We start from the raw sequence: 12,754 nt of genomic DNA on the forward strand, positions 1-12,754 counted from the left end.
TGCAAAAATAACAATATTCTTTGTTGTCAGTGAGTTGCAAGAGCTAAAAATAGTCTTTCTACAAAAGAAAGGGAAAGGAAGGGAAAGGAAGGGAAAGGAAGGGAGAGCACAACCAGCCTTTAAAACAGAGCTCTGTCTTCCCCCTTCTCCCTCAAAAAACAGGTCCAAAAGTGGAGAGGAAGAGGGCACAAGAAGGCATTCTTGTTCTTTTGGCATGTGTAGACACCTTTATCTGCCTTCTTTCTTCTGTCCACTCACGCCTTTAGAAGGATTCAGTCATGTCTTTTGAGTGACTTTGTGGATTACCAGCTTCAGAAGCTAATTTTTTTTTTTTTGCACCCTATTAAGAAAATTTCAAGTGAAAATTACCAGCAAACTCTAAGAGTTTAAGAGTGAGGCAGCTAATTTGAATGCTTATGGTTTATGACTCATGCATGAAGACACAGGTCTGTGGCTGGGCTTTTTTTAAGAACTAGCTATTTCACACTTTAGACTAACTGAAAAACAAAATAGCACCTACCATTCTTGGCCCTTTTGCAAAATGCAGACACCTTTGCTTCCACGTGCTCAACACGAGTATTCCATTCTATCTTCTCTTTCTTTTCTCTCTCTTTTTCACACCACAGAATGTTTTCTGACCAATGTCACCTTATCCGTACCATCCCAGTGCTTAACTAAACCAGCGAAATCAAGAGTTCCTTGAAAGCTCCTGGAAGCAATAAAGAATCAACACAATTTTGTAGGAATTAAGAGCTTTCTCTCGGACGAAGGCAAACCAGAAGCCCCAATTTTTCCATCCCCGATTAACTCAGAGGCCTCGGAGGAGCGGAGCGGCTGCAGGCCCGCCGCTGTGCCGCTGGGTGGCGCCCCGAGCCCGCCTCCGGAGCCTTTCCCGGGAATACCGCCCGGCTTTGATGCCCGGCCACAGCTCGGACCTTGTAAAAAAGGCTCCCAGGGCATCTCTTCAGGGTTTAACTCTCACTTTGGAGAGTTTTAGTGTCTCGTGATCCCAGCGTGCTCCGTGTATCCAGGGCACATCCTATATCGCTCTCAATTGACGTTTACTGCTAGACGTGATGTTCTGGCCTGGCCAAAAGCAAGTTTTACACTCTAACTGCAAGAACACGATTCTGCCTTTATAGAGCAGAATTTCCAAATTCCAAATTTTCCAAAGACAGAGTCAGATTAAATAAACTGTTCCTCACAAACTCGTCAGTTCTAAACACTTATTTTGATTGATTTTTTGCCCCTCACTGAAGTTTCCAGATGCCACTTCAATGCTTTTCGTTGCTGTACTGCCTGGCCACTGGTGCCATCACTTCTGTCTACACATCTCCCTTTTCCCCTCCCTCAATGTCACAAGCCACCTCCATGTCACAAGCCACCTCCTTGTCACAAACCACCTCCTTCCACACACCCACCTCCTCTCGGGGTTTCACTGCTGGGTACAAATCTGCTGTGGTTTTCAAAAGGGCCCCTGTGAATTTGCCTTCCTCTGTCAGCTCCTATAGCCATCATTCCTTGAGAGCCACCCTGCCTTAACAGCATGCTTGTCCTGTTCTCCAGCCACAATTTTCATGTTTGTCCAGACCACACTGCACCAAAAACTTCCGCCAAAAGTTTGTGACAATCCACTTTGGCACTGTGAGCATATAGAATACCACTACACAATACAAGTCAACTTTTGTTAGGAAAGATCACAGCTCACTTCTTTATAGCCAATTAAACTTTTTTCCTTATTTGTTCTGTCAGTCAGGCAGTTCCTTTCTTGGAACAAGTGGAGTTTTTGCCTGCACAGCTTACCCTGTCGGTGCCAGGTGCCTATGCAATATAAAAAGCAGCTTTTTATCCCTGTCATACTCCTTCAGAAGCTCCGTTCTCTTGGTGGTTCATTTGAGCATGAGATCTCATAGCTGTGCCATGCAGTTAAACCCTCCCATGAGAGCAGCAAGTCAGAACCTCTTTATTCTCGTGTTTGGCACTAGTCCAGACACAGAGCAACATATTTTCTTACACCATTTGGAATCTGGCTGTTGCACCAAAAGTGGTTTTGATGGCTGAACCTGACAGAGGCAACTGAGACCCACCCCCAGATGAACAGAGATATCAGTAAAGTAGTAAAATAAACTTAAGTATCACAAGTTTGGTGATAGTTAAACGGGTTGGCTGATCCTCAGCAGGCCAACAAATGTGCCATGCCTGAATCCCAGTAGGACTGCTTACACACCACCAGTGTGAGAGCATCCGGCTTTCCCTGAAAGGATTTCCAAGTATTTACTACAAAATGCCTTTGAATGTATTTATTTGTCCAAATTTCCTCTAATAGTGGATGCTGCCACATCCATGAACAGCTCTGGAGGTTTGCCAGAGCTTTCCCAGAAAGCTGCATTAGAAGAGGCATTAATAGAGAACCAAGATGTCAGAAAAAAATAAATTGAAAATATTTTGTTATCCTGATTAACTCCAAATCATTTCCATACATATATTTAAAAAAGCTTATTAAGCCACTGAATAGCAAACAGCAGCAAAATCTGTGAAAATCTAAATATGAAAATAATAATCATTGTTGATTAGATCTAACAATACTGATTTTAGGGAGGAAGAAGTAAGCTGCTTTTGGTATCTCTCTCATGCATTACCCAGACAGAGAACATGAAGTAACCAAAAGAAAATATACACTTGTATTTGTAAATATCTATTCAATTGCTGGAATATAGTTAGAACCAACGAGCATGCATTTAATGCAGAACATGTAAGACTGGTCTGCATTTTGAGGTGTATGTATTTTAAGCCCATTGTGATGGAAGTAAATTCATAAATCATGAGATTCTGCGAATAATTGACATTTGGATTGGTGCAAAACTTAATAATTTTCGTGTCTGACAAGATCAAAAATGTGAAATTTAACATCATTCTGGTAGACAGACAGCTCAATAAATGCATGTCCAGACCCACCTGAAATATTCCACTCCAAGGAGATTCAAAGACAATTATAGTGACTGCAAAAGAGCTGCAGAGGGACAGAGATTCAGTTAAGAGGCTGTGGGGGTTTAAGATTTGTCACTGCTTGTCCAAGGCTGCGCAATAACTCCCTTTGGTTCTGAACCCAGTCTGCAGTGCTAAAACATAAAGACAGACTTGGACTGAGCCATGAACACCTGGGCTGCAGGGGCAGCAGTTGGACAGTTTAAACCAAGCAGTGACCAGCCTGACAGGAGGGCAGGCAACTCAAGAAATGTAGTCATGTATAAAAGTAGCACAATTTTCAGTTACAGATTTATTACAGAGTCAACACTGCTCTCATAAAAGTCTGTGTTACAGAACTCCAGAGATGACTCAGCTACTAACGTATATTTTTCTTGCCTTTCAGCCCTCCAGACTGATGCACATTTGCCAAGCTGTTATTGCCTTGGAATACACAGCTGAGAGGGAGGGAGGTTTGAGAAATTCTGCACCTGTAACTTTGTTGAATCTGCTTTATCTCTGTGTGGTGCTTGCAGCTACATTAGCCACGATTAACACTCAGGTAAATAACTGCTAATGACGTCAAAAGCTGCTAGGAAATACTTTGTGTTTTAGCATGAAGTTTAGGACCTGAATAATCAAAACTAGATTGCCAACAGTTTTTCTTCCCCTTTGCAGGCAGAACTACATGTGTGAGCAATTATTTGAGTCCCTGTCTATATCTTGTGGAACAAAAATGCTGCAACAGCCTCAACCATTCAGACTAACCATTTTTATAGTAGTCCACTACTACCAAAAACTTCAAGAAAACCAGCTGGACCACCTGATCCACTATACACTTAATTGGAAAGTATCTGCTAGGAAGATTCTCATTCTGTGAGTTTCAATAAGTGCTACATTTTTAGTCACCACATTCTTTTTACCTCCTCACCCTGAATTTCCATCTAAAATGATTGCTTTCTTTCTTGTTGCCTGAGTAATAGCAAAACCCAGGGTGGATTCACTGGGACACATTCTAGCATTGTGATAGAAGCAAACAAAATTTACACATACTAAAGTATAAAACCTACTATTTCATTATTACTGACAAATAAATTCTATATGGCTTCCTACTTCCTGGGATGCAGATCATGTTTTTGGTTGGGCAGGGAAGCTTATTCAGACTCTTCTCCTTCATCTTTTAAATTAGGAAACAAACTGCAGCTTTTAAAAAAATTTCTTGGGGCTCTTACCTAGATAACTTATTTCAGAAGTGACATTCTCCTTGGTTGTATCCATATAATTCTGTCCCAAAAAGTACAGCAGAAGAAGTTCCAGCGCATAATGACAGAGCAGCAAAAGATGAACACACTTCAATTCTATTAACTGCTCCTTTCTTCTTCTCTGGGAAAACAAAAAGAAAAGCAAAACCCTCCTTTGCAAATGAGAATATTTTGCATTAACACCAGACAAAGGAGAAAGCTGCACATCACTGGAACAGAGCTGAGATTTAGTCAAGCACAGAGCAGCTCATGGAGGTCAAGAGAAGTGAGGAATTATAGTAACTGTGCACCAAAGGTACTATTTCACCAAACAGTTTATCTGCTTTGGCCTGTACCATTTTTTTAGCTCAAGCTTATCTTCATTGGTATAGCTGATAAGTGAATTACTTGCATTTTGGGATTCTGGATGCTTCTGACACAATTATAGCAGAAAAGGGCTGTGATATCCACTCAGATTCTGGGAGGAAACTGCGGAATTAAATGTCTATTTAACCTATGTTTTGACCTTTCTACCACGGTGAAACATTCATCCCCAGAGGAATCATTAGTTGACCACTGTAGTCTTCACTGTGATACACCAGAGTCCTCTTCATTAAGACAACAGCAAAGCAGATAAGAGCCATTTATTATGAGAAATGACAACCAGACAACCACTGACAGAACAAAAATGGAGGCCTTTTCCTATGAGGCCTCTCTCTTTCCAGCCTCACTATCTCCAGACTGAAAGGGAAGAACTGCAGTGAACACAGTGTTTTAATCACTACAGAGAATGTTAAAGTCAGGGTTAACTAAAAAATTTGAATAAGCATTGATTCAAATTAAAAATAGTTTAATTAAGTACTGAGAATGTCTTCCTTTCCCAGAAGTAAGTCCTGCACCAAGAGATTTACTGTGACTCTCAATGCATCCAGTAAGGCCAAGTTTTGGGAAGGACAGGTGTGTGGATTTACCAGAGCCATGCTTAACTGATAGCACCGTGAAACAAATTCTGCCAGCAACAAAAGAGAACTTAGGCATTTTTAAGCACTTACCCCGGGATGCTGATTTTTATGACAGTTATTATGAAAATATTCTAAGTTCTTAAAGTTATAATGCAATTTAGATAGGGAAATGGGATTAAAATATATCTATACTATCATTGATAGGTACCCACCTTAGGCAGAGGGCAGCTCCCAGTCCAACAACACGAGAACAAATGCAGAAAGTGGCCAGAGTTAATTTTTCCTGGGCATCTTCTGTTTGATTTTAATCCACTAGAGATAAAAAAGTCTGCAAAAATCTTTGCCAGTCAAATGTCTGCTGTTAATGAAGCAAATTTAATAAAAAAATCCATTAACATGGAGCAAAAAACCCCATGATGTGTGGAAAGGATTGTTTATCAGTTATATTGGTAACCTGGGAGAAAAGAGTTGGGAAGAACTCCTTGCCCTGCTACTAACTTCCTTTGCTAAAGCAAAAGGACCTCAAGCCTGCAGTCCTAAAGCAAATGGTACCATAAATTATTTAAAGAGAGAAAGAAAACAAAAAACATTAAAACTTTGAAATACTTGCACAGTTCTACTAAACATTTGATTCTTGTTAACTAATGTACAAGATGTTTTCAGGCACTTGGTTCCTAAAGCTTTGGTTTGCATACAGTGTTCTTCACGAAATTTAAAACCACAGTAGTAAAATTACTTCATGAATAATTTATTAATTACTTGGCAGTGTTAAAGTAAAAAGAGAGAAATTAAACTTCTTTCTATTAATTTCATTCACAATCTCCTTCCATTCACTCTTTATACCAGAAATTTTACCTTTCTGAAGATGGTCTCAGGACATCTTACATATAAAATGATAAGGTATATGAATAAAATCTGGCCTTTCTTTCTTTCCTGGAGTCAAATTGGCATTTGCACAATTTGCACACTTTTGATAAAGTATAAGAACACAGAATCTCAGGCTGCTAATAAAAGAATTTTATTCTTATGATTTTAGAAGCTACTTTTGCTTAAGACAAGTTCAGTATCAGTGGAAGAACTATTATCTCTCTATTCCTATGAGCCAGCAAGCAGCAAAGTCTCTTTTCCATACTTCAAAGTAACTTTTTGGATACTGTTCATAATACAGCATTAATATCAACCTCAGCTGGTACATTTGCTTTTTTAAAAAAAGAGTGTTAGGAGGTTTATAATTGTAAATCCTGCAGTTAAATGAAGCTAAGAAGAGGCTTTGTGTTGAAGTCCAGAATGGCTGCAGGAATTTAACTTGAAGAAATGCACTCATTCAATTTTCCAAACTATCCAAAAAAGAGAAGAATTCTTTACCTTCCAAGAAGGCTTATGTCAATAAAATATCTTCTGACTTACTTCATTAAAATGTTGCCTTAAGAAATTATTTAAAAGCACAGAATAAGGACAGTGTAAATCAACAAAGTGATTAATCTCTTCAAAAAGCCAAATATAACTGAAGCCACCTGTGTTTTCACTGCCTCCATTCCCCCTCCCCCTTTTCTCCTCCTCCAAGTTCTTAGTCCTGACAGAAAACCAAAGCAGTCCTACACAGCCCCACACTGAGATCACCAGACTCACAGGTCTGAGCCATTCATCCCTTTTGTCCACCCACCCGTGCCCACAGCAGCCCTGCCTGCTGCTCCAAAGCCTTTGGCCTTCACGTGAAATTAAATGCAGTTCCAAAGTTCCCGTGTAGAGTACAAGAATTGTGCTTGTATGATTTTTTAGTAGAAGCAAATATTGTATTATATGATAACCCTACAGCCTATTGATGGCTGGACTTGCACTGTCTTCACCTGTTTTGCTTCCCTGAGGGGACTAATCCTCAGGGATCATCTCTAAGTGCATGCATCCCTAAATTAAGGGACTTGGCACTTGAAGTGTGCTGTACATTGGTGTTGCTCATGCTCTCGTGGAGCCCTTGTGCAGGTTCCATTTGTATTCACTGCTCCCTTCATCCCTGGGTAATTTCTCTCCAGTCCCTCCCTGCCTGCAGACGAATTTCCTTCCCTTTTGTGCACTGCACTGATTTTGTACTCGCAAAGGCACCGGAATGTGTCAGGTACAAATCTGAGCATATCTCAAAGAACTGCAAGTTTACTGTTCCAGGGAAAAATTTACTTTCTTGCCAAGCCCTTTATATACCTCATCAACAACAATTTCTGGCCACAATTTGAGGTGAGAGGCATCAGCTGGGATACATTTTGCAAAATGGATTTTTGGGATGTATTTTATCAAGTGCGAGCAAAAGTAAAGAATTTAGCAGGTTAAAAGGAAAAAAACAACTTTTAAAGTGCAATTCTTTATTTTAAACCAAGTATGCCTGTTCTTTTAAAAACAGCCCTATCTAAAATAAAATGTGAAATAAGGGCAGCCCACACGCCATGAAATCCAGCATCACAAAGTACAGAATATACCAGTAGTTCAGGCTTGCTGCAGAGATTTCAGAGAAAGTCAAAACACTGAACTGGTGGGTGTTACTGAGTAAGTGACTGGAAATAGCATGTGGAGTGCTGAACCAGCTCCTTACAGCAGAGCTGCATCTGCAGGTGCAGAAAGAAATGTCTTCATCTGAGTTTATTCAACAAGTTCATTTTGATGCCTGGTTCATTAAGAGATGGAAATCAAACATGGATTTGGGAAAGGAAGGCAGTTTGATTTTTCCTTTGCCAAACTTTGTGCAAAATCAAGGTGTGGGATGCTTAGCTCTAACTTGTGGGAGGATGAGATCTGGTAATATGAATATCTTGGGAGCAGGGGGAGCTAAAACCAGATTTTCATTTCACATTTTTAATGATTCCTTCGTGCATTTTAACCAAATCCCATCAAATGTAACTTAACAGAAAGAATCAGTTAAAAGCTTACAGCATCTAATGGACAAAATAGTACTTGACGCATTAAAGAACAAAATCAGAAGCTTGAAAATATCTATGTTCATATATCTTAAATCAATGATTCCAGTCCTACTGACTGTCAAAAAGTAACATCATGCCAAGCACATGGAATCTGCTATTTAAGAATGCAATTAAAAATCATAAATATAAAATAGATTATGTAAATTAGTATTTCCAGCTTGCATTTTAAATCATGAATCAAGTATTTAACTCTCTTGTTTAAGCCAACAATATAAAAAGGAAGTAGTGAAAACAGTATTTTAACTTCTGGCATCAAATTTACACACAAATAACCATTCTCAAGTATATGTCCTTGTTTCTTCAAGAAAGAATTCTGATGTTTATTTTCTTCCAGTAACATGCCAGCATTTCAGAAAAGGCAAATCAATTATGACCTGCCTCATATTTCACATCCTTGTGTTTGTTCCAAGGACTGAACACTGACACAGCAGTGGATCTCATGACTGCTTTCCATCAGGTATATTAAACTGATTGTCAATTAGGTCAGGCTTTCAGTTACAGAGCAAAGATTTCTTACACTCAATTCTTTAGAAATATGAATTAGAAAATTGCAACTTTCATTTTAGTTTAAACCCCCCCCCCCCCAATATCTATGTTGGATTTAAGACATCTGTCCATCATTAATTTCTGCTGCTTTTGTTTGCAGATCTTTTTTGATGTTGTTTTTTACTTAAAATAAGGGAAGAAATCTAATTCTAAAGCAATTATGTCCACGTTGTGTAAAGTGAATACCTCTCAGGGGTCATTTTACCTCTCCCACCACTCATGACTAGGCATATCTCTGTTTCCCAGCTGAGAACACTATCAGTTTAAGTAACAGTTTAAGCTTATACAAATAAAGTTTAGAACAAGGTCATTCTGGTTTACCCAGGTCTTAAACAGCACCTTTCTGCCAAAAGCCTGATTCAACACCACCATAAGAATCCATAAGGATTTCCTACAGTTCCAGAGACTGTTTTACCACAACCATTTCTGTCAAGTCTGATTCATACCAGAAATCTTACCTCAAAGTCAGGTCAAAACACTTTGTTTAGGTGTCACCCTTTAGTGAACAACTCAGTCTGTATCTCCATCTGCTCTCCTTGGCTCAGGCAATCACTGTCCACGCTTCATGCCACAGCTAAAGCCTTTAACTGTGGTCAGTGACCTAGAGGGAATACTGCTGGATTTATTAAGGAATGACAGACAGACACATGGTGAGGTTTGAACATTAGGGTCATTGTGGTTTTGTTTATCAGGGAATGTAAGTCAGGACTAGCTTCTATTTCTGGCTCCAGGGCTTGCTCTTGTGTCTTGGGCAAGAAAATTTGGCAGCAGGGACTGCCATGCATGTCCATCCTGACTATTTGGGCTGGTAGGGAAGAATGGAGACTCTTACCTCTACAGGAAATCATCAAGGATTAGTGTTAACCCAGCCGACCCTGATCTGAGCTGAGAAGCTGAGCACTGCTACAATACAAAGTCAATGTAAAAATATTTTCATCATGCCCTGCATGAAGGCAAGTTCTGAAGAGATGCATTACAGCAGCTGCAGCAATTCCTGTACCAGGCTTCCCTCTGTTTGCCATGCTCCTGACTCACTGGTCCAGATTTTTCCAGGAAATCACACTTCACAAACACTCTCACTTCCAGTGAAATGTGAGCCCAACAACATTTCAGTAACAGTTAAACTTTTGAACCTGTTCTGTAGGAGTAGCTTTGAACTTGGCACAAATACTTTAGGCCAGACTGATGTGTTCAGCTCAACTTTAGTCCTCACTTTATTTATAGGTCACACTAGATTGGGAATAAAACAGCTTGTAGTCCTTGTTAAACTCCTATTCAAGCCAGCAAATGAATCAAACAAAAAAGGCAATGAATTGCTATCTCCCTTTTCCCAATTTCTCCCTTCACAAGGAGTTTTCAGAGCTTTTTTCCTTATGCTGCATACCCATGGTAATGGTCAGCTGTTACCTCTACACACAATATATGAAGAAATAGATTTTACTACTCATAAGCAAACTCAGTCAAGACTTATTCAGAAAAGAGATTCCTTAGAGCAAACTACTTATGCATCAATAGAAGCACAGCAAAGCCAAGTGCTAGGGGGTAGACAGGAACACAGAACTGCTCAGCAAACTGACATTATTTCCTGGTGACAACTTGGGTTTGGAACATAAGCCTTTAAAACATTTAGCCTTTACTGTTTGCTGGATATAAACTGCAAGAAACCCAAGCCTGAAAATGTTATAAAGGACATATAAATGGTCCCTTTTTGCCTAACAGGACCTGTTTTTAAGCCTAAAAACTGATACTTCACATTTAAAATGTCTCTTCACCAGCTCCAGCTTGTAAAATTAGAGAGCTTTGCAGAACATGTTTCAGGGAGCTGTGTCTGTCTTACCATCAGCTTTTTGAGTTTGCCAAGAAGCTGAAGTAGGGGAGCAGAAGATGTTAACAGTGTGAATCCACCTGGAAGAGTCTACAGAACAGAAACCATCTACTAGTGTAATCTGTGATTTGTGTTGTGAAGGAGGAATTGGGAAGAAAGTCAAACAAAAGACATCATATTCAAGAAAAGTAAGATGCTGAATGTGAAGCTTTGATCCTTTTTAAGGTGACAGAAAAAGTGCCAGGATTTCCTATTCTAATCATGAGATGAATTATAATGATAATATACCCTTGCCAAGGGAAAGATTAATGCAGTAAGGACCACAGCAAATGGCTGTCAGAGCTGAACAGTCATTATACCAGAAATGGTCTCAGAAAAGAGAAAGTAATCTAAATTCTTATTATCCTTCCCCTCAATGCAGAGATGGGAGAGATGGCTGCAGAGAGGCTGCGTGCCAGGGACAGTAAAACAAATTCAAACATCTATCTTGAGATCTTTTCCTCAAATGTGGTGCATGTTGCCTCAACAAACAGTGGGACAAGGTGCTTGTGCAAAGGCAGTACAGGAAGTAGATATAAACAGAATAAAAGTTCATCGAGCAGGGAAAGGCTTCTCCCTCTTTTCAGACAGCCTGGTGTGTTTAAGGACAGGCAACATGAGATGCAAGCCAAGAGAGCTCCCCTCTGCTGTGGCACGACAGCTCCATTTTCATGATGGGATTCCACAGAGTCTTTACTGCTGCAAGGAAACACTAGACTGGTTTATGCCTGGGTCACACACCTGCCCTCACCACTGTGGCCATGCTGGACATTTTGCAGCTGCACACAAGGTGATTTCACAGAGCACTCTAAGAGCACTGCAAACTGCCAATGTTCCCCATAATAAAACATACTACTTCTATATACCAGGGTTAAATTTGTTGCCAGAATAAAGGAATCCAGGTCATTTGTGCCAGTGTAAGCCAAATCCTTTTTTTCCCCAACCTACAGTCTCCTATGTTCCTACAAGGAAAATCATATACAAAGTATAGGAGACCACAGAAAACTTCCTTTCTTGAGTCAGGTAATTGCCACCAAGTGGCCTAATGGTGAACAATACAGAATGATTTTGATTAACAGAATGTAATTGAAATAGAGTTGTTTCATATAACCTTTCAGTCTTCAGCGCTGTAGTTAGGTCCTCTATTAATAGAACTGTCAGAAAGTGTACTCATGCCTGAACTGACATCAGGTACAGAAAGTTGAGTGAGTGAATTCAGTGCTGGCTTAACTGACATTGTGAACAAAGCCTACTTTTTATTCCTGAAAGAGAAATACCATCCACAGTAGTGTCACTTCCCATCAACACGCCTGAATTCCAATCTGGGTAACTGTCTCTTAGCATAATAAGTTTACAAAATGCACTTGCACATGATAGCCTCCTATGGACAGATTGTTTTTAAGATTGAATGGACCTGACTGAAGCACTACAAAATACAAATACAAATTACATTTAGGAGTTAGAGTCAACCTACAAAGGAGAAAGGCTTCCACAAAGACTTTCTTTTTGGCTAAGGACATCCTTATGAGATGAATTTCAGTAATGGCATCATACACTATGGAATGTCTTCTGTTATCCCAGTTTAATCATTGAAAAGGAGACAAATTTAATCAGAACTGCATGAATATCTGGGAATAGTATTCTGATTAATTGTACTAGCACAGTACTGAAACTCTCAGACTATACTGGGCCTTCCAAATTGGAGCACAGGAAATGACGTTACCATTGCTCATTCTCTTTCCTTTTGTTGCAAGCCAATTTTGGTGTTCCCAGAACAAAGCCCTTGTAGTAGAAAAAAGAAATTTTAGAAATGCCTTTTTATAAACGATTTGAACATTTTGGCAAACTGATACAGGATAAATCCCTTTGTAGTAACTGCTTTCTGCAATAGAGCGAGGAGTTTCCTGCTTTCTATCACTGGTAATAATGCTTCATCCAATTAGCCAGAAACTGCATATACTTGAGGACTGAAACGAAAATTAGGGAATCCAATGAAATACTTAAAGCCAGAAGAGCAGAGCAACCCATATGTTTTATTTTAGAATTGCACACACACCTATTTATCACACTGTATTTTTCACAATCAACATGTGAGACTACCCACAATTTGTACTTTTGTGAGGCTTCTCCTGGCGATTTACTTAGTTCCTTGGGATAAACTGTCTAAATTTCTAGCTCTTTCCCTTTGCAGTGCCTGTCCTCAGACTTGTA

This window comes from Sylvia atricapilla, chromosome 20, assembly GCF_009819655.1.
Source record: "Sylvia atricapilla isolate bSylAtr1 chromosome 20, bSylAtr1.pri, whole genome shotgun sequence".
Taxonomy (NCBI): domain Eukaryota; kingdom Metazoa; phylum Chordata; class Aves; order Passeriformes; family Sylviidae; genus Sylvia; species Sylvia atricapilla.